Raw genomic sequence first — 22,474 nt, 5'->3', positions numbered from 1 at the left:
CCTGTTCTTAGTGTGGCCACTCAGGTGTCTTTTGGAAACCCAAAAGCTCAAGAACACTCTATCCACCTGAGGTTTCCAGCAACTGATGTTCAGAAGTGTTACTGCCTCGGCTCATGGAGGCAGAGCATAACCTTATTGTCCCTGAATTTGTCCAGTCCTTTCTTAAAGCCATCTGAGTTGGTGGCCATCATTGCCTCTTGTGGGAAGGAGTTTCATATCTTAAGTATGTGCTGCATGACAATTACTTTCTTTTATTCTCCAACATTCAGCTTCATTGGATCTCCACGAGTTCTAGTGTTAGAAGAGAAAGAAAGAAAATACTTTCTCTGTCCACTTTCTTCATGCCATGCATATTTTTATAAACTTTTATCATGTCACTTCTTTACTTGCCTTTTCTCTAAACTAGAAATTCCCAAATGCTGCAGTTTTCCCAATAGGGGAATCTCTCCATCCCCTTGATCATTCTGGTTGTCCTTTTCTGAACCAGAGGCTAATGGCTGAGTGGGCTCTGGGCTGAAGACTGTGGGGCTTCAATTGAATTGTGTTTTCCTTCTTAGAAATATCATCTATAAGGAAAAACTGAAGTGATTGGAGATTTTATTTAAAGCTTCTATTTTAACAAAATATTCTTAATTGCTTATATGGCCTTTTATCAAAAGGAAGTCAGGCCCAAATCCAGTTAGATCAAAGTTTGTACACCAGATACTCCCAAACTGTTCACTGGGTGTGAAGCTTTTAATTGCCAGGGAAAGATGTTTTCTAGTAGTAAATTCCTGTGCGTGCCTATTGAATTCAGTGTGTCTTACTCCCAGGTAAGTGGGGTTATGATCTCATCCTTAGTGTGTACAAAGACAATTGTGCCAAAGAATGGCAGTCTGCAAATATATTTTCTGTATTCTACATTGGTTTGCTGCTCCGTAGCATAAAGCTTTTACAATAAATAAATAAAATTAAACCCAAAATATTGTCTAATCTCTTATATGCCCAACTGATCACTGCACTCTGCAGGAGAGGCCAACTCACAGATACCATATCATTAGGAGGTCTGTTCCATCTGATCAAGCCTACAGTGTGACAGCACCTGCCCCTTGGTACTCCCTTCCATTTCATATCAGGCAGGCACCATCTGTATCGTCTTTTAGTGCCTGTTGAAAACTTTCTTCTTTCAACAAGCCTTCTAAGTGGAGTGTTTTTATTCCCGTCGGCTTTGTATATTTTTATATATGCAATTTCAAAAATTATCCTTACATGTGCATTTGGTTTAGAAATGCTTTACTGTGTTGTTAAATCTATTAAAAATGCTTCCTAGGAAGCAATCCATAAATAAATAAAATAAACCACAAAATACATGGATGCAACGGACAAAAAATCATAAATCACTGCACCCCTGAAATTAAAACACAGACTTATAAGATAGGAGGCCCAGACTTTGTAAATTATATAAAAGGCCTGGGCAAACAGAAAGATTTGATCCTAGTGCCAAAATGACCAACAAGGTGCTGCTGGGAAGGCTGTGCAATTACTGGGGTGACGCTACCAAAAAACACCCTCCCCAATGGCTAGAGCAGCATAAGGCCATTTGTGAGAAGGAAGTCCTCTGGGTAACCTGGTCCCAAGCCAGCTAGGACTTTAAATATTAACCCAGCACTGTAAATTAGGCCAGGAAACAGACTGGGAGTGAATGTAGCTGACAAAACATAGGCATAATATGGTCCCAGTCCCAGTTGATAATCTTGCAGAAATATTCTGGACCAGATGCAGCTTCTGGATTGTTTTTAGACTTTAACATTTTTTAGACTTTAACATTGCCCAATTGTTTTTAGACTTTAACATTGCCCAATGTTAGCAGACCTTCAGTAATTGCAGCTAAAGTATCTCCATCCAAGTAAGGTTGCAGCTGGCATATTGGATGAAGAGTTTATACACTTGTTCTTTTGCTTCCCCAGCTTATCCCCAAGGAAAACTTCTCTTTAGTGCTCAGTCAGCACAAATGGCAATACAGGTTTTCCACAGGCTGCCATTTCTTCCTATCTGTTGCAAGTGCTATGAAGTTGTTACAGTAAGTGCCACACTTTAAACCAGTGCTTTTCTTTTAGGTAAAAAGCTGCTGTTACTCTGTATCCTTGATTCCCCCCATTGGTGCAAGATGGACTGGAAAGTATGGTACATCACCATCTGCTCTGTACAGTGCAAATAGGTACCGTATTTTTCCTTCTATAACACGCAGATTTTTTCTCCTAAAAAGGAAGGAGAAATGTCTGTGCGTGTTATTGAGCGAATGTGTGGTCCCTGGAGCCAAATAGTGCAAGGGGAGGCAAAAAAAAGCAGGCAAAAATCAAATTGCGCGTCTCCTAGAAGGGAAACATGAAAAGAGGAAGCGGCTGCTTTCCGGCATTCTGCCTCAGGGTCTTACTGCCCACCCACCTCTGTTTCCTTGCTGTGTTTGCTCAAACGGAACAAAGAGCAGGGAAAGCCCCTCCCCTCCGGGCAAGTGGAGCGGAAAGAAGAGTGTCTCTGTGCTGCTGAAAACATGCAGGAGGGAGAGAGAGAGAGAGAGAGAGAGAGAGAGAGAGAGAGAGAGAGAGCTGGCTGGCTTGGGTGGGTAGGTGAGGGAAAACTTTTGCCTTCCTTTCCTCCCTATACCCCTCTCCTGCATTCTTAGCCAGCTGCTTCTCTGCACACCCCTCTCCTGCTCCTTGTCCCTTCTGTGTTTTTCCTTCCCTCCCCACTTAAAATGTGGTTAAAAAGCATGGATCCGCATGGATCCTCAGGATCTTTGCATTGGGTCAGCCCAAATTCACCATCAGATCACATAGCATGTCCATGGCTACAGCCTGCCCCCCAAAAATCACGCACCCACTGTTGCCTGGGGCTGCAATGGTGCAAAAACGTGGTTAAAAAGCATGGATCTACATGGATCCTCAGGATCTTTGCATTCAGTCATCCCAAATTCACCATCAGATCACATAGCATGTCCATGGTTACAGCCTGCCCCCCAAAAACCACGCACCCACTGTTGCCTGGGGCTGCAATGGTGGAAAAACGTGGTTAAAAAGCATGGATCTACATGGATCCTCAGGATCTTTGCATTCAGTCATCCCAAATTCACCATCAGATCACATAGCATGTCCATGGTTACAGCCTGCCCCCCAAAAATCACGCACCCACTGTTGCCTGGGGCTGCAATGGTGCAAAAACGTGGTTACAAAACATGGATCCACAGGGATTCTCAGGATTTTTGCATTGGGTCAGCCCAAATTCACCATCAGATCACATGTCTGTGGCCACAGCATGAAGCACAAAAATGATACATCCACTGTTTTATTCAGAATGTTTTTTCCCTTGTTTTCCTCCTCTAAAAACGATGTGCGTGTTATGGTCAGGTGCGTGTTATAGAGCGAAAAATACGGTAGGTCCTACCCAATACCTTGCGTCTATCTGTCTACCATCTATCTATATCATCTATCATCTATCTATCGTCTTTCTGTCTGTCTGTCTGTCTGTCTGTCTATGAAAGAACCACCCATCAAGTAAGGAAAACATGCACAAAAATCTGTTTTCTGTGTATGGGTTTCACGTGAACTGGGCTGCCTGCCTACCATCATTTGTCCATTTTTCCAAATGTCCATAATGCAGAGAAACCTGTGGGCGCTGTGACCCAAGCCAGTTATTACATGTTTTAGCTTAAAATAAGAAAGCAGCAGCAACAATACCAATAAAAACAATTTATGCATGCACAATGTAATATAAACTCTTAATAAAATCTCAGAAAAATGTAAGAAAGAGTGTGGCTGTGTTTTTTTTAAGTGGGGAAAGAATAAAAACAGATTCCTGAGTCAATCCCCTGAAGGCACCAGGAAAGTAAAAAGTGTGCTGGGTCTCTTTAAAGATGAAGAATGAAGGAACAATGGCAAATATTTGGAGGGGCGAGTTTGTTTAGCATGGCTTGAGGCTCCAGGAGCTTTGATGAACCCTAAAGCACCCAGCAAGAAGTCTATATGTGTTGGATGAGAAAGTGGAAAGAACCAAACGGCAGCATTTCTGTGGCCAGCATTTAAGACATTGAGAGGCTCCTGGAAGGAAAAGAAAGGGAATGTTGGAAGCCCTTGTCACCAGCAGGAAAAGAGATCTCATGAGTCTACCATGACTCAGGTAAGGAAACAAGATCAAACAAGTGCTGCAAGCATGTGTGTAATCAAGGGCTACGCAAAGCACAAAATGCTGACAGGACTCTTGAAAAGGAAGGGGATAACTTGGAGGGACAAGAAAGCGACACATTCTGCACAGTCAGCATTTTTTGAGGCTGGCAACGACACTGCTTGTTTCTGGCAACTGAATAGGTGCTGTCCCCACCAAGGACATGTTTTTGCATAATAGAGATTAGATGGTTTATTTGCTGTTGCAGGGAGAGCCAGAAATCTTTTTTCTTTTGTGGTAGGGCCTCTGTTACCAGGGTGCCATGTTTTAGCCATCACTCAAATCACATTGCAATGTGACTGTTAGCATCCACACTCCCTACCCACTGCTACCATTTCTATTGCAACTAGGATTTTGAAGTTGGCTGTGCAATTGTTGCAGGTACCTTTCATATATTAACCAGTACCCCAGTTACTCCTTCCATCTGCCCATACCATTTTGTGAGCATTGTTTTTCCAGTACGAACCCCTTCCTGGTGTTTATAACTCAAGTGCAAAAACACTCCTATGTGTCTGTCCTTGGCAGCAGTTTTCCCCTCAGCTACAGTAGCTTGGATGCTTTTGCTCCCTCAGTAGTGGAACGCACGCACTTAGGCTGCTGCGTACACACTATATCTTTAAAGTACATTCAAGGCATACTCTTTCCCTTAAAAGTTTCTGACCACTGTAGTTTACCCTTCAAAAAGTTACATTTCCCAGCAACCCCTTAACAAGCTACAGTTCCCCGAATTCTTTGAGGGGGGAGATGTGCCTTGAATGTGCTGTAAAGGGTGTAGTGTTCGCGCAACATCAACAACCACAGAGGTTGAAATGAGTACAGCTGTCCTCTCACAGAAGAGCTATATCTGAGAAAAGTGTTTGCCTTCTATAATGTGCGAAGTGTGCATTGAAGAATGGAGCAGTCCCACAGCAATTAAGGGCAGCTTAGCCCAGCAGGTATGGGAACTGAGATCCTAAACACTGGGACTTTATTATTTATTTATGCCATTAAAATTTATATCCCACTTGATTGGGGGAGGACCTCAGAATTGTTTACAGAAGGGGGGGGCAATAAAATTATCGGTAACAGCAATTAAAACAAATGTTTAAAAAATTTAAAAAACCCCAATAAACTAAAAAACATCAGCATTCTAGATACTTGGGTAGGTTCATCAAAATAAAAATGTTTTTCAGCAGGTGCCAAAGAGTACAGTGAAGGTGTCTGCCTGATATCAGTAGAGCCCAGGCACTTTTCCAGGTCACAGGTGCTGTGTAAAATTTAAATATAACCTCAGGTAAAAAAAAACACACAACCCCAGTCAGAACAGTCAGCTGGCAAACTGTCTTCCAAGAATCATCCTAGGTACAACTTTTGCATAACCCCTGCTCTTGATACCTTTGTGGTAGATTTGCAGCCTTGTAGTGCCATGATTCTGGCACTTTGTTCAGCATCCAAGGCCTGTAGCCTGACAGATAAGTAATGTTCTACTGACATCTTTCCTTGTAAAATGGAAAGAAAGTGGATAATTTAATATAGATGTGACAAGCAGGAGATAGATTCCTAGCCTGCATGGATTGCCAGATTCAGCTCTGATTTGAAAGCATCCTTTAAAGCTAACGCAGGATTTTCATGTCCCTACAACTATTTCTCCCATCCTTTATAGAACCCAGTTTTATAAAGTTTCGGAGGATAAACTCAGAAGTATATTAATTAAGACTTCTAAATTTGTTAAAACTTCTAATGAGAGCCATTTCACACATTATGCAGAACGACCTGCATCTGAGTATACACTTAAGAGTGGATACATTCAATCAGTACCTTTGGGACTTTATGTATTCACAAACCTTGTTTTTATCCTTAGAAGTTCTTGGGTGTGCACTTAAAATATGCAATGTGTGCAGTACTCCTAAGAGGTGGCTTGCACATACATTTAATCACTTGGTAATTCTCTAAACCAATGCTTAATTATCTTTATTGCTCATGACTTAGCGTCAGATGTTAATGAATATTGTAGCTGTGGTGATTAATGTCTTAGGGTCCTAAGAGGAGCAAACAATCATTTGATGCTACAGATTTATAAACCAGACTTTGGTGTGCATATGTTGCTTGCTTGCAAAAAAAAATGTTCTGGCTCTAGTTTCCTTTCCACAAACATTTTTCTAGAAGTAGAGTAGGACAACAATCCTTAAGCTGTTTTGGTTTGTTGTCATGGCAGTACAAACCTATTTCAGGCTAGGGTTGATATGAGTAAAACAATGTAACAATGGCAAGATCAGGGGATCCACTTTGACCCAACTTCCATTTAAAGATTTTTTAAAAAACTTAATAGTTATAGGCATTAAAATGAGCAATTCTGCTCACCTAACCAACCCTGGAGTCATGGGCTACTCTTCCCAAAGCATTGTCTTCAATACATTCACTATCTCTTTCAAGATGTTCATGATACCTCCTCCAGCTGAGAGCCAGATCATCCATGAGGCAAGATGAGGTGACTGCCTGGGGCAGCAGGATCCATAGGGGCAGCAGATCCCAGTGTAGATCTTTATTCCCCATCTTGTCCCTGATATAGAACTTCTCTCACCCCTTCCACCCTGGTAGGGAGGGAGGCACCATTTTGTGGTTCGTCTCAGGTGTTGAAATGACTTGGGCTGGCCCTGCTCCATCCAGCTCTTTCATTCTCCTCTGAAGTGCAGCTACAAAGGGCATCTGCTACATAGGACTAGTGACTCAGTAGGAAATGCTACCAGTTCATTCAGGGTCAGACTCATATTTCTGCAATAATTATGAATGAGTGTTGTGATAGAAAACCATGGATACCATATAGCTGTGGCTCTGTGAAGTGGAGAGTGCATGGAATAGAATTTGAACATGTTTCTCTGCTCCACATGGGTGTTTTTTTACTCATATTCGAACATCTAGATCACTTCAGTGGATCATGCAGGCTTTCTAAAAGGTGCCATGCTCTCCAGGTGTGTGTGAACAGTTTTGTATGCATGCTGGTTTACACATTGCCTTTCCTTTTGCCCACAATTCATAACGTATGATGCAATTGCAAATGAGAAGCATCATAAAGGTTAAACAAACATTTCCTTTATAGATCTTAATTGATCTGAAATGGCAGGAACATCCAGTTTCAACAATCAGGATGCCAGAAAATGATTTAAATTCATTAAGCCATTTCTGATTTACCGAGAGCTAGCACATTGTTGCTAGAGGGAAGAACTCCGAATTGTGCAGTCTTCGCAAGGAACAAGAGTGCTGTGGATTGGGATTACACTCAAAGTTGTCCGAACCTTTAATCTAAAATTGGATGAAACCTTTGTAGATACTTCTACAGTATTGCTGGTGCATAATGTAATTTTTCTCTTACCTCTGACATTGAACATTTAAAATATATTGTTACATTTGTACATTGCTGCTCTAGCCATTCTTGAGGGGCCTTCTGCCTGCCTCTACTTGTTCACACTGAGCTTCAGTTTTCAGTCATGCAGCTCTAGAGCTGGCTTTGATATTTAAGTAACACCAGCTACACTATGTGGCTGTTGAAGCAACTGTATAGACTATGGAGTTTGTCTACGACATGTATCCATCTAAGTCCTACTCACAGTAGACCCATTGAAATTAATAGCTGCGTGTTAGTCATGTCCATTATTTTCAGTGGGGCTACCTGTGAGTAGGAGTACCCCTATATTTTTTTTTACATGGATGTAGACATAAATATTGCCATTTGTTACATTTGTATTTTATCATTCGACAACAAGCTTGAAGGAATATTTTTGCATCTTTTAGCAACCCTTTGAGGTAGGCTAGGCAGAGGAAGAGAAAAATTTCAAAGGTGAGCTGCTGAGCTGAGCAGGAATTTAAACTCAGGTTTTCTGCATCCAAGTGCAAAATGGAAGTGAAATTGCAGCCCTATCTTGTGAACAGGGTAAATTGCTTTGAATCAAGGCTATTTAAACCAGCAAGGAAAAACCCTGATATAAATAAATGTTTAAATCAAGTTTCCCAGTGGTACTTTTTCAGAGTTTCCTAAACAATGGTGCAGCTCTGATCACTAAACCATGTTGATTTGCAATTAAACAGAGTATTATTTAGAGTGTTATTCCATTTTTACAACCAGGCCTTTTATCTCTTTGTTGGCAACCATTACTTTTTAAACCTATTTTTAAATATTCCCATAAAGGATCTTTTTTATAATTACCCATTAATACATGACCGTTTGTAAGGTTAACAGTCCAATCCTACGTATGTTTAATCAGATGTGAGTCCTGTTGTGCAGCTTTCTACCAGGTTGTAGTTGAAGTTCTGGAATACAGAAACATGCAAAATACAGAAACGCTGCAAAATTTTGTTTTCCACTCTTCTTTTCAGTGTTGTTCCTTTCTTGCTTCCCTCTGCCTTGTCCCAGTCCAACACTCACAAAAAGGTAGCAAACAAGAATGAAGCGTCCTTTGACTTTGATAGGTTGAAGCATTTCTGAAAGTTACTGGGCATACCAGAGCAGTTTATTTTTTGTTAGGTGGAGACACAATGCCTATGCTACAATAATCAGAGTAGGCCCATTGAAACTAATGGACTTAAGTTAGTCATGTCCATTAATTTCAACTCTGCGTAGGACTTGTGTTGGATAGAACCCTGTGTTTGTAGGTAAGGTGCAAATATTCATATTTTAAACCTGATCAAATTTCTATTTACATAGAAAAGCCTCCTGTAACTCAAGTGTATCTTGCAGAATCATTTATTCAGTTTAGATATTAACAGTGATGCTAACACAGCTTTATAAATAAGCACTCAACAGCAGTGGCGTAGCGTGGGTTATCAGCACCCGGGGCAAGGCAAGTAATTTGCGCCCCCTAACCCATGGATTTGCGCCCCCTAACCCGTGGATTTGCGCCCCCTAACCCGTGGATTTCCCTAACCCCCAGATGTTGCGCCCGGTGCGGCCGGCCCCCCCTGCACCCCCCACGCTACGCCACTGCTCAACAGTTATCAGTCTGTGCATCATAGGCCTACCAGGGGCTGGCAGGGAGTGAGAGCTGCATTTTTGTGTTGGCTGCAGAGGAGGGATGGAGCAGTCCACCAACCCACTTCCTCACCCACTTCCTCAGCCTATGGCTACCAGACTAGCCTACTATATATTTTGGAAAGTGCTTTGTCTGAATGTCTGGTTGTTGGGTTGTTTATTCTCTATGTGTTTGGCAGCTTCTCAAGATACCGTCACAAAATTTGGCACAAGGGTTCCTGAGGTGGATGCAGTGCTTTTCCTTGATATTTGGATGCAGGCCGCCATTTTGAATCAAAACGACACACTGAAACATGACTTTGGCATGTCTTCGCCCATTTTTTGGCATAGGCTTGGCCCCTTCCCCTTGTTACCAGAACCAAGTCCAAAACGCTGTCCCTCCAAAGGCACTAAAGAGACAGCAGGTGGAAAGGTAAAAGTTTTTTCTAAGCTGCAGCATAGAGACTCAGCAGGATATTGCCAGAAGTTCAAGTACAAAGTAGCAAACACACAAATGCATGATTTCTTGCATCACTATTGGCTAGGAACGTGTATGAACAAAGCATGGTATTCTTCTACTTGGCTATCACCCTTATTCCACTGAAATCTTTCCCCCACATTTTTTCCTTTGGAAATAACAATAACCGAAAAAATGCCTTTTAAATTATAACAGAAAATTAATGTCCCGCCCCCCCTTTTCCATAGTTATTATTTACATGGGTGTTCCATTTTTACTAATTTTTAGCTGCTCTTTCTGTTATTTATTTGTACTTTGCTGAAGTGTGAAAACAACATCAAGTATGCTATATTTTAGAGTCACTGCTGATGCTGCTCTCTGTGATTTCAGTGGAAGAATGAGACAGACCCTTGTTAATATTATCTGCCTATCACTGCAGCCTTCAAGCCACTTAGTCCAGAATAGCCCCATTTGCCTCCATGGGACTAGCTCAGAGAAAAGCAATCTGAAAAGCACAGCCTTTGTCAAGTACTAATTCCCTGGTGCAGTTATAAAAGCACTTTTATTCCCTCCAGCTTCCCCACTTCCACTTTTGGCTAGCTTTAAGCTGTTCTGATCTCTTAAATGTAGGAAGATATTAATAAAAGATGATTTAAACAATATGATCTGAGTTTTCCTTGACAGATTGTATGAGGCAATGGAAACTTTCTATTCTGGCACAGACAACTTTTAAAACCACTCAAAGGGCTGGAGAAACACATTTTTATAGTAGTAACTGAACTTTGTAGTATTATTTCAAGTAATGTGCTCTCTGCTCCCCGTCCATCCGTCCCACACTTGCACCAAACTGTTTCATGCTAATAGATGCAAGATACAAATAGTTCTTTGAACATTTTAATCCCATTTTTCTTATCTGAGCCATTGATTCATTCATCGGTCTGATTTATCCATTTGACTGCATGCTAAAAAGCTGTCCAATTTAACTTACCCAGTCATGCGGGTTCTCCTGCTACCAGGACCAAATCATCTCACTGTTCATTTCAAAGGATGTGATCCAGAATAGTGCCCAGCTGCACTTGTGAAAGACTTCTATCCTACCTCATCAATAGAAGTAATCAAACTTAATGGCTGGACATTTTTAAGTTGTTTTGATGGGATGTAAAAAAACAAACAAACTAAACCCATAGCAACCTCTGATTCCCCTCTCCATGTAAACTAGAAGAGAACAGAATATTCTTGTTCACAAAGCTGTTTTCAGTATGACTGAGGGCTGATCCACACTTCACTTGTCCAAAAGCACAGGTCCAAGTGGTTTTCCATTTGCCCTGGCTCATTCTCCTGGGAAAACCTGCTGCCTGCCGCTGAACCGCTCAGACCCATGTCTAGAAAGCACAGAACAAGCAGAAAATCTCTTGGCCCCTTTGTGTGACTTTTGCGGCCTATTTAATTCAGTTCAGAACCACTTTAACTGCCATGACTTCTTCCAAAGAACCATGGCAACTGTTCTGTGAGGGGGGAGAAAATTGAGTTCTAGATTGCTAGCAGCTTTATAGAGCTGGATTTCTCTTATTTCCTAGATGAGAGCTATAAAAATGGATTTGAAACTTGTTTCAATGGATGGTATTATTACTATTACTATTATTACTATTACTATTAAAATGTGTATACTGCCCTTTATCCATCACTCTCAGGGTGGTTCACATAATAAAATTACAATATATAAACCACAAAATACATAAAAAATAAGAAAAGTGACAAACCCCCTCCCGCAACACATTTAAAGGGGCCTGGTTGAAGAGGAACATTTTTGCCTTGTGCCTAAAGGGGTGTAATGAACCTGCCTGGGGAGAGTATTCCACAAAAGGGGAGCAACTGCAGAAAAGGCCCATTCTCATGTTCTCGGAGAGGCACACAATGAAAGGCCTCAGATGGTGATCACAGGGTCCAGGTTCGTTCATATGGAGACAGGCGGTCCTTGAGCTATTGTAGTCCTGAGTCATTTAAAGCTTTATAGCTCAAAACCAGCACTTTGAATTGGACCAGAAAACTAACTGGCAGCCAGGGCAGTCGAGGCAGAATCAGTGTGATATTCTCAAACCGCCTTGCCCCAGTGAGCAACTAGCTGAAGTTTCCAGACTGTCTTCAGATGCAGCACTACATATAATGTGTTGCAGTAATATTATAGACACAACCCCAGGAACAATGGGAAGTAGTTGTATGCTTGGCAGAGTGGTTTAAATGGTTCTTATCTGGGAAAGATGGTTGTGAGTGACCCTGGTTCTGCCGCCCTCTGCATTGGACATAAGTAAGCACCTGCAAAGTTGATTATATGGAAGGGTCCCAACAGAAGGCAACCCTTGTTTTGGGTCTCTTTAAATAGTGCAGCTTTAAATAAATACAGAAGGAGTAGCAAACCTGCTGTTGTGAGTATTTGAGAAAATCTACGCACACCAAAAACTCATGGTCTCTGCCCAATTCTAATAAGGAACCATTGTAGTCAAGAGATGAGATCACTTTGTAAAACAAACAAGCTTTAATGGACTCATGCCTACTAGGAAAGGGCAGCCAACGATCAAAGAGGAGTTTCTAGTGTGCAGCTGAGTTAACTTTGAAAATGTAATTTGCCAGTTGAGGGCACACCCCAAAATCCAGGACAGTTGCTGTGCCAAAGGGGTAATTTACCTCCGGTTCAGACAGCCTCTGAGTGGGGGAAAAGGGGCTTGTGAGATTTTGCTAAAATTGTCAAAGACAGTGAAAAAACCTGAACTGTAAGATCCCCCCCCCCTTGAACTGGATGGCTGCTCTCATTTCTGCCACACACACAATATCAAGGTGAAGAAATGGCCCTTCTAATAAATTTATTTAATTAAATTAGATCACTGATTTAGAACCCTGTGAAGTTCTCAGTCTGGCTCATAAACTCATAAACAATTATTACAGTAAGAATTTCATTCAGATCTGGTAACAAGAACAGAAATGACTGAGTGTCTCTGTGGTGCCAGGATTATTCAAGTCCTGCCTGTATCCTTGGTCTTCCTTGGTTTTGCCCTTTTACCTCCTCCTAGTCAACAAAAGTTCTTTGAGGTAGGTGCGGAGCTGAGTAGCTGGATCTTGCTCAGCCCATGATAGATGTAAGTCTTCCAATTCAATATTTTGCTTTTCTAACGAGTGCATTTCAGTCAACCATGATCCATTTTTACAGGCTTTAATCATAAGATGGCAGTCCTGAGTGCATACTATTGATAAAGTCCTAGTGAATCCCGAGGTGCTTACTTCTGAGTAAACATGTTTAGGATTGTGTTTACAAGTGTATCTAGCTGATATTTTTGAACGTCTTAGTTTATCACCCGCACCTGATTAACAAAACTTAAATGTATTGATTACCCCAAACTCCAATATAGAAGTAAGTCAGTCAGTCAATCAATCAATCAATCAATCAATCAATCAATCTTCATTGCAGCCAAAGACCAGACAGCAGAGTTAATAACAACAACATACAGTACAACTGCATAAAGAAGCAAAAGTAATTAAAAATTCCCTATAAACTTATTTACATTAAAAATAACACTCCTTCAGCTAAAATCTGTATTCCGTAGATTAAAATCAGTACTCATTTTCCGGCCATCGCTGTCACCACAGCCTGTCTTGTCCTCGTTGCTACAAAACAGAATTTCGCAATAGGCCTGATGATATCCAGATCTTTATTGGCAAGAAGGTATTTAACATAAGTTTCCTCTGTGTGGCCAGGTACCGGTAATTTCCTTAATAATGGTAAAATTAGCTGTCTTCGGGTATCACAGTACAACGGGCAGTATAGAAGAACGTGCCCAATGGATTCAATCTCATTAGAGTTGTATGGATGTAATCTTGTTCAACTGGGATGTCATGATATCTGCCCTCTAGTAGTTCTAAAGTGCGAGCATTAAAACTGGCTCTGGAAAATGCCCAACAATACTTTAGGGTTATCCAGGGCACTTAAGTAATTTGCTGGACGGGATCTTTGGGCTTCGTGTAGAGATTTATAGATTTTAAAAGATTGGGTAAAATCAGTTTGGAATTCTATGTCCCAGATTCATTCTTTGATTATATCTCTGGTGCTTCCCATTTCCAGTCTTAAAAAATATTCAAGAGAAAGGCCATAAAAGGACAGTTTTCTTGTAATGCCCTTCTACCATTTTGTTTGATAGTTACAATATAGAAGTCTTTTTGAGGTGTTTAAGTATAAGATAACTTGCATTTTAATGAACCAAAGCTGACACTTGTTTTTTATGGGGCATTAATTTCTGGGCAGATTGTATCCATGCTACCCATGCTATGTGGCTTTATGAGCACATTTTCAGACATGGGGAATGAAAAAAAGCACATTTAAAGTCATATCTTTTGTTTCAAACTTGCTTATAAGGTTAAATAGAAAACTACATTTAGTTTTATATTTATATTTATATTTACATATATATAGATAGATAGATATAGATATAGTTTTATATATTTATATATTTTATATATTTATAGACGAGTAGTTTCTAATGATAATTTTATTTGTCCCTTTCATACAAGAAGACTTGTCTTTGCTGAACACATTTACTTTCAAAGTATAGTTATATCATACATAAGCTATAGATGCTCCAGTTTTCTAAATCTGCAAAACAAACCAACCAACCCACCCATCATCTGAATTGCTGACAGTGAAGCTTGCTTTTGTGTGTGTATGTCTGCTACAATGATGTGTGGGAAGAAGGTTTTTCCGCAGTGTGAATGGAGCTGCCACTCCCTATCAAGAGAGAGGAAATTGATGACTCTGCACAAGCACCCTGCTGGTCATTGCTGCAGAGTGCTGAGTCACTGATATTATTTCCTGCTGATCTGCTTTCTCTGCAGCTCGCTTGAAAATGGCTTTAAGGTTAGTGAAACTAGGCTGGCATCAGCATCACCTCAAAACTGACAACCTTTATGAGTCTGTTGAGACAATTAGATTCTTCCCCCATATGCTTAGCTACCCTTCTTTTCAATTATTATTTTTAAAATTACATTGTCTACAAGGCTCTAGAGCACAGAAATGAATCTCTAAAAAGATAACTTTATCTCACTTTTGTTCACGGGTTTTTCCCCAGCCGTAACTCACAGAAACTCAGTTCCGGCACTTCTCAGGTGGGTGCCATTGCCATTATAAGAGAGCAAGAGTGGTGTTCGTGATGAGTTCTGGCACCTCTTCTTCTGGAAAAATAGCACTGCTGGTGCTGGTAACTTTCAAGTCTTGTTTTTGTAAAACTCTTTGCAAAACCCAGTTCACAATTTATATCCAGTACAGCTTAGGAATCTGAATCACATCAAACTGGGAGGGTGCTTTCTTCCTTTATATATATCCAACCCCCATCTTAGGAGAAACAGTAGTAATTGGGAGGGATTATCACATGATGTATGGAAGTGAGAGCTGGACCATAAAGAAGGCTGATCGCCGAAGAATTGATGCTTTTGAATTATGGTGCTGGAGGAGACTCTTGAGAGTCCCATGGACTGCAATAAGATCAAACCTCTACATTCTGAAGGAAATCAGCCCTGAGTGCTCACTGGAAGGACAGATCCTGAAGCTGAGGCTCCAATACTTTGGCAACCTCATGAGAAAAGACTCCCTGGAAAAGACCCTGATGTTGGGAAAGATGGAGGGCACAAGGAGAAGGGGACAACAGAGGACGAGATGGTTGGATAGTGTTCTCGAAGCTACCAGCATGACTTTGGCCAAACTGCAGGAGGCAGTGGAAGACAGGAGGGCCTGGCGTGCTCTGGTCCATGGGGTCACGAAGAGTCGGACACGACTAAACAACAACAAATCACATAGTATGCTGTGTACAGTTCTGATTGCTGCATCTCAAAAAGGATATTGCAGGGTTGGAAAAGGTGCAGAAAGGGGCAACCCGAATGATCAGGGTACTTGAGTATTTTAAAGTAAGGATTATGTTTGGGGAGTTAAGAGAGGATGCAATCGAACTTTATTAAAGTTATGCATAAGAACATAAGAAAAGCCTCCTGGATCAGGTGAGTGGCCCAACCTGCTCCTGCAATTGCCAACCAGATTCCTGTGGGAAACCCACAAGCAGGATTTGGGCACAAGAACACTCTCCCTAGTGGTTTCCAGCAGCTGATATTCAGAAGTGTCCAACACTTGGAGTCAGAGCATAGCCATCATGGCTGGTAGCCACTGATAGCTCTCGCCTCTGTGAAATTGTCTAATCCTCTTTTAAAGCCATCTAGGTTGGTGGCCATCACTGCCTCCTACGAAAGAAAGTTCCATAGTTTAACTAAGTGCTTTGTAAATAAGTTGTTCTTCTTCCTCCTCCTCCTCCTCCTCCTCCTCCTCCTCCTCCTCTTCTTCTTCTTCTTCTTCTTCTTCTTCTTCTTCTTCTTCTTCCCTGCCTATCTGGCTGAGTTTCCCCAGCCACTCTGGGCAGCTTCCAACAAAATATTTAAAACACAATAAAACATCAAATATTCAAAACTTCCCTAAACAAACCCACCCTCTGAATCTTAGCATCCTGAATCTTCCAACATTCAGCTTCATTGGATGCCAGTGAGTTCTACTATACAGTGGTGCCTCTGGTTGCGAACGGGATCTGTTCTGGAGCCTCGCTCGCAACATGAGCAGAACGCAACCCGCGTCTGCACATGCGCAGGTCACGATTCGTCACTTCTGTGCATGCACGTGACGTCATTTTGAGCATCTGCGCATGCGCAAGCATCGAAACCCGGAAGTAACCCTTTCTGGTACTTCCGGGTCGCCGCGGGATGCAGCCTGAAAGGACATAACCTGAACCGAACGTAACAAGAGGTATGACTGTAATGACAGAGGAAGGAAAACTTTTCTCTATCCACTTTCTCCATGCCAGGCATAATTTTATAAACTTTTATCATGTCAACTTTTTCTTGTCTCCTCTAAATTAAAAAGTCCCAAATGCTACAACATTTCTTTATAAGGGAGTCTATCATCCCCTTCATCATTTTGGCTGCCCTTTTTTGAACCTTTTTCCAACTCTACAATATCCATTTTTGAAGTAAGGTGGCCATAACTATACACATTATTTCAAATGCCGTTACAACATAGATTTGTGTAACAGCTTTATTATACCAGCAGTTTTATTTTCAATTCCTTTCCTAATGATCCTTGGCATGGAATTTGCCTCTTTCACCACTGTCATGCACTGGGTCAACATATTCATAAAGCTATCTAGTATGACTTCAAGGTTTTGTTTCTGGTCCATTAGCACCAGTTCATATCCCATGAGTGTATATGTGAAGTTATGGTTTTTTGCCCCAACATGCAACACTTTACACTTGTTTACATTGAATTGCACTTGCCATTTTACCTCCCATTCATTCAGTTTAGAGAGGTCCTTTTAGAGCTCACCACAATCTGTCTTTATTTAAATGACCCTGAACAATTCAGAATCATTAGCAAAAGGCCAGAAATCATCTTGGCTGTGAGTCCTAGAACAGCTGCTTCCTGCCTTGCAGGCCTTTTCCCACCTGGCCTGGGAGGGTGAAGCCCTGACTGACTCCAGCTACAAAAGCTGAGGCTGCTGAAGAAGCCAGAGACCATATTGGTTGTTCCTTAGTTCAGAAACAGGTCATCGAACCTGAGCATCCACAGCCGCCATGAACCACCATTGGCAGGGTTGGCAGCAACAGTAGCAGATATGTTCTACACTTAAAGTAATATTTTTAGTCTCTTGCTAATTATGCTGTTTTAAATGTGCATATTTGACTTCCTTTAGTAACATTTTCTTTTGAAGATTTTTTTTGTTAACTTTGCTGTGTTAAATGTGCATTCTGTAGTTGACCTCCTTTGTAATGTTTTATTTCGAAATCTTTAAGATAGCATTTTAGTTTCCTGCTAATTATTTTTGCTTTGAATGTATACTTTATAGTTGACTTTCTCCTGTAATGTTTTATTCTAGATTGTTTTATTTGATGTTTTAATGCAAGTTGTAAACTACTTTGAGATTTTTTTCTTTGAAATATAAAGCACTATACAAAGGAAATTAGCAACAATAATAACACTGTGAAGAGCACCTTCCACACTCTGCCCCTGCCCAGCGCTGGCAGCGGCGAGGGATGGGTAAGCATACTCTGTCCCCACTTGGACACGCACCTGCCCCAGGCACCTGTGGACAGTACTATGCCCCTGGGAAGAGGAGCAGTACATGAGTCTATGGTTCTATGCCATTGCTTGTGTGCTTAGTGGGTCTCAGCCTGGCAAGCAACGTGAAAGAAATGGGGAAGAACAGAAGCAGCTACACGTGGTGACAGGAGGAGGTAGATTCAGGGAGGGGGGGGAAGCTGACAGAGTGTGCTTTACCAAAAGGGACTCCCAAAACACTGGTGCGGACGCAGTGCCTCTGATTGCCAGTTGTTGCACAATAACTGTAAATGTGGGCTATCTCCATGCGCTGCTTGTGGGCTTCCTAGAACCATCTGATTGGCCATTGTGGCAAACTAAATGCTGGACTAGAAGGACTGTTAGCAGGACTCTTCTGCTGCTGTCATATTCATCTCCGTTCATTTGTTTTAGCTGTTTTAAATATATAAAATAATCACACCTGTGGACTGGTTGCTAATGCTGTCTCTGAAGTACCAAAGTACTTCCCCATGCTGTCATTAAAAGACTTCCAAGTCATGTATGTATTGTCACCCCCATCAGGAATGGAAAAATATGGAAATGTGTTGTTATTTATAATGCATTCAGTTGGCTGCATTTCTAAAATAATTAGATTTGCTAGCTAACCTGACCTTAGCAGCACTGGATTGGTTTTGGAGAAAAATTTAATTTTAATCTAAATGTTAATTTTTTAAATGGATAAGCAGTTAGGAGCCACTCTAACAGACATTTCCATTGCGTTGGGTATCAGTACCCCTGTCTGGATGTGTATTACAGAGCACTTACTCTACAGAAAAATGAGCTTCAGAATCTCATTTTTCCTTTTAATCATTGTTCTACCACAGCATGATTTTAGTCTCATCTTACTTTCACAGGGAAGGTTGGGGACGTGTCGCCAGTGAGTGAATTCAGACAAAGCTATGATTGAGGACTCCCCGCAAGGTAGGACTTGGCTTGTTTCAACTCAGGCTGATGAGAGTTGTAGTCCAAAACATCTGGAAGGCAACAAAGACTAGTGTACATTAAGAAGTGTGTTTTATTTTTATTTTTTTTAAATAATATTTATTACTTTTAAAAAGAAAAAAGACAGAAGAGAAAAAACAAAAGAGAAAAGAAGAAGAAAAAAGAATAAAAGACAATACAATACAATATATAAACAATACAAAACACAACCTAAACCCATTAAACTAAACACATTAAACTAAACTAAACCAAACCCACTCCCTAACCCTAACCCTAAATAAAACAAAACAAAAACTATTTTTTAAAAAAACATCCCCCCTTTTCAATACTCTTTCTTTCATTCCCTTGTTTCCTCGACCTCCTCTCACCTCCCTTTTTGTATTCCACTTCTACTAGTTATTTCAGCAAATCCTTTCCATCTTTCTCTATTCTCTATCATATTATAAATAACATATTTTTTTAACCTTATTTTAACATTAAAACTAAAATACTTATATATGCTTAACTCCTTATAACATTTCTGCTAAATCCATAAAATATCAATCCACCATTTTTGGATCCCCTGTTGTTTTGCAAATATGCAAGTGTGTTTTATAGCATCTTAACTCTTTTTCATAACAAGCAATATTTTTTTACAGTGAGTAAACTAAAATAAAAAGGGTACTGTAGACCAGAATCTCAGAGCAAAATAGATTCAAAAGTGTGACTGTTTCTTAAGGCAGCGGTGCTAATCTTAGCTTTTGTAATCTCTGTGGTAGGCTTTCCTCAGCCCTTTTAACACCACATCAATCCCTAACAGCTGCTTAGGTGGCCCTGTATCATGTACACATAATCAATCTGCAATATTTCCCAGCTTTTGTTGGCTGGAATAGTGAAACAGCCATATGGGATGTGGTGACTATCCATGTGTGAACATGTTTGCAACTCACCTGCTCATTCACCCACTTGGTATGTTTTAATCTCTCCACTTATCTGTATCAGAGCATCCAAAAGAACGGACACTTTTTGTAAAACAGTGCCATCAAGATTTTGTGGACCATGTCCCATCATCCCTAGCCATTAGCCACATTGGCTAGATCCAATGCAAGCTGTAGTCCAACAGGCACACCCCTGGCTACCACTGTCTCCTAAAAGATCACCCTCTGGTAACTTTCCCATCAGTTTGCCATTTATCTCAGTGCCATGCTGAGGTCTCAAATATCAAAAGTGGTGTAAGAACTCAGAAACTGGGAGCTGCAACATCGGCACAAAGTCCAGCTCACAAGACCAGTGCAAACTGTAGAGTCCACAAGTCTGCCCTAGTGAGAGAATGAATATACAATTCTCTCTATGACAGTTTGTGCCTTTCCACTGAGCAAATTGGCCCTGCTGTCTTGCCATGCTATCTTGTTCAAGGAAAAGAGATGAGAATAAAAATAGATCTTGTTAGATTTTCAGGCTCTGGGAGAGAACCGTAACCTAATCCCCTACATAATCTAATTTACACAGTGCTTTCTCGCAGCCTCTGTGTTGAGAACGGCAGCTCAGGCTTGGTAGCCATCATTTTAGAAGACTCACTAGCTGCATTTTAAAAACAACACAACTACTGATCCCCTGTTGTCTTGCAAATATGCAAGTTTGCAAAGTTTGTAGCACCTTAACTAGTTAGTTCAATCAAATCTGTCCTTTTGCCTCATAGATGTACGGAGTGTGCTGAGACCTAGTAGCAGCACCAAGCCAAGACTTCACTGCGGACCAAATAAATGTAGTACTCTTTAAAGCAGGCCTTCTTGGAGCCTTGTTTCCAGTCTCCTCCCAAATGTCCTCATAGAAATGCGTAATGTTGATCTTGTTAAAAAAGAAAATAAAAAAATTGCCGGCAAATGTAGTAATGGCCAATAAATTATATAAAGTATTGCAACACACGCAGCACCAATGTGGCTGTTTCGATAGACTGTAATTGTTTTCCAGCTCTTACCTCGTCAGTTGCTCTGGCTTCCAACTGGGGGAGAAGTGAATAACAAGCCAATCAGCATGCAAAATATAGAACAGGGTGGCACAACACACGGCCATCAGCCAAATATGAGATTAACATGTGACTGTAGCAAAGAACAGGCAGTCTCTGCATTCTGTCTTTTCAGTGCTGCTTAGAAGTGCTCCTCTTCTATTCTACAGTTAATCCATCAAAACAAATCATTCAGCTCCACAGGGTTAGCAGACATAGGGCTGTATCCAATTTACCCTTATTAGTATTATGATTAATAATGGTAACATGAATTTGATTTCTTACCTGCCCTGCACCAGAAGATCCAAGGATGTGTTGCAACAATTTAAATACAGCATTACAAAGTTCTACCCAAGAGCTGCATTTTAAAAACAACACATGGAAATTAATGGACCTAAATTAGTCACGTCCATTAATTTCAGTAGGGCTTCTCTGGGTAGTATTAGCATTGACTACAACGCATAATCTCATATTGATTCTATCCTGGTTTATTCATTGCCACTGCATTTTATCTGATATACTTCACTTGTGTACGCAACAGCATGCTAATGTGCATGTAGGTTACACAGATCCAATTCATCTATGTGTGGTTTTGTGCATGTTCATCTTCACATGATTGTTTTCAGTTGAACTCAAATGTTTCTCATGTACACTAGTGGGCAGTGCTTGATGGGATGCATTTGGCTGGGTGTTGTCACCTCTACTCAAATAATAATTCCCCACTCACCTTGAGTTCCGGAAACCCGAAGTCAGTTGTGCACATTCGTGCAGTTATTTGCTTAGCTGTGCATGTGGCCACTCCCCCACCCCAATACAGGTTTTCCAATATACCAGACCTGCACAGAGCAGCAGGTTACAAACGTGTGTTTGTGTGAGTGCGTCTCTTGTTCCTGGCTCCATCAGCAGCCCACCAAGGTACTCCTTGCCAATGGAAGGAGGGGGTGTAGTAATAGATGGCACCCAGCAAAACGTCACCACAGCTGTAAAAACAAAACAAAACCATTCACACAATATGCTTCAGTACATCCACGTGATTTTATGTTCAGTACATCCATGTGGTTTTATGTTGGATTTCCCCCCTTATGGCATTATCCAGGAAATCTAGAAAATCATACTTAAATTCTGAGGAGGAAATTCTGGGCTGACCGTGGGATGAGGACAACATCATGTGGAACATGCAAAGAACATGTGCATATGAGATGTATAAAATCTTCTTTAAACTACTTTGTGTGCATAGCCTCATATATACTCTGTGTGTGTGTGTGTGTGTGTGTGTGTGAGAGAGAGAGAGAGAGAGAGAGAGAGAGAGAGAGAGAGAGGGAGATATCTGATTTACTTCCTATTCAAATACATTGAAGGAGGGGTTTGCTCAATGAAAACATTTGTTAGTAGCAGAAGCTGAGATCAGGGAAGAAACAGGATAGGACTGTACTTTTCTGCGTATAATACGAGGTTTGTTTAATAAAATAATTATGTTTAAAATTGGGGAGTCGTCTTATACATCGATAGTGCATAGGGGGGACGTGAGCCGGAGATTGTCAGAGGCTTTTGGGCGTGTTATCAGTGGCTGCGCCAAGGGCTAGTGATGATTGGGTGTGCGAGTGGCAGTGTAGTTAATTCGAGTGAGCAATTTCCCCCCAAAAAACTCAACAACTCTGGGCAATCTCCCCCCATTTTCCTAATTTGTAGTCCCCAAAAATATACACGTGGGCAGAAAAATACAGTACTATACAAGGAAAAATA

At 41.0% G+C, this 22,474-nt stretch overlaps 1 protein-coding gene and 1 long non-coding RNA gene across 11 annotated transcripts in view; one reads left to right on the top strand and one right to left on the bottom strand.

The window, feature by feature from the left end:
- LOC307208316 overlaps positions 1 to 20,729 on the bottom strand; it is a 116,160-nt gene extending 95,431 nt beyond the window's left edge. For 5 of the 7 annotated variants that reach the window (XR_013835073.1, XR_013835074.1, XR_013835075.1 and 2 more), the window contains exon 1: positions 20,705 to 20,729. This is a non-coding gene — a long non-coding RNA (uncharacterized lncRNA). The remainder of the gene's footprint in view (positions 1 to 20,704) is intronic. The other 2 variants (XR_013835078.1, XR_013835079.1) reach the window with 2 other exon arrangements.
- The window catches only part of LOC307208299 (transducin beta-like protein 3), a gene marked incomplete at its 5' end in the record, with an annotated part of 171,556 nt that overhangs the window by 119,387 nt on the left and 29,695 nt on the right, over positions 1 to 22,474 (top strand). For 2 of the 4 annotated variants that reach the window (XR_013835047.1, XR_013835048.1), the window contains 2 exons: positions 2,097 to 2,197; positions 18,660 to 18,726. The exons of 1 other annotated variant lie outside the window; for it this stretch is intronic. Of the gene's footprint in view, positions 1 to 2,096; positions 2,198 to 18,659; positions 18,727 to 20,425; positions 22,047 to 22,474 lie in introns of those variants that run through there. One more of the 4 variants, XR_013835050.1, reaches the window with a different exon arrangement.

Source organism: Podarcis cretensis, assembly GCF_951804945.1.
Source record: "Podarcis cretensis genome assembly, chromosome: Z".
Lineage (NCBI taxonomy): Eukaryota > Metazoa > Chordata > Lepidosauria > Squamata > Lacertidae > Podarcis > Podarcis cretensis.
This window is presented reverse-complemented; position numbering and strand designations above follow the sequence as displayed.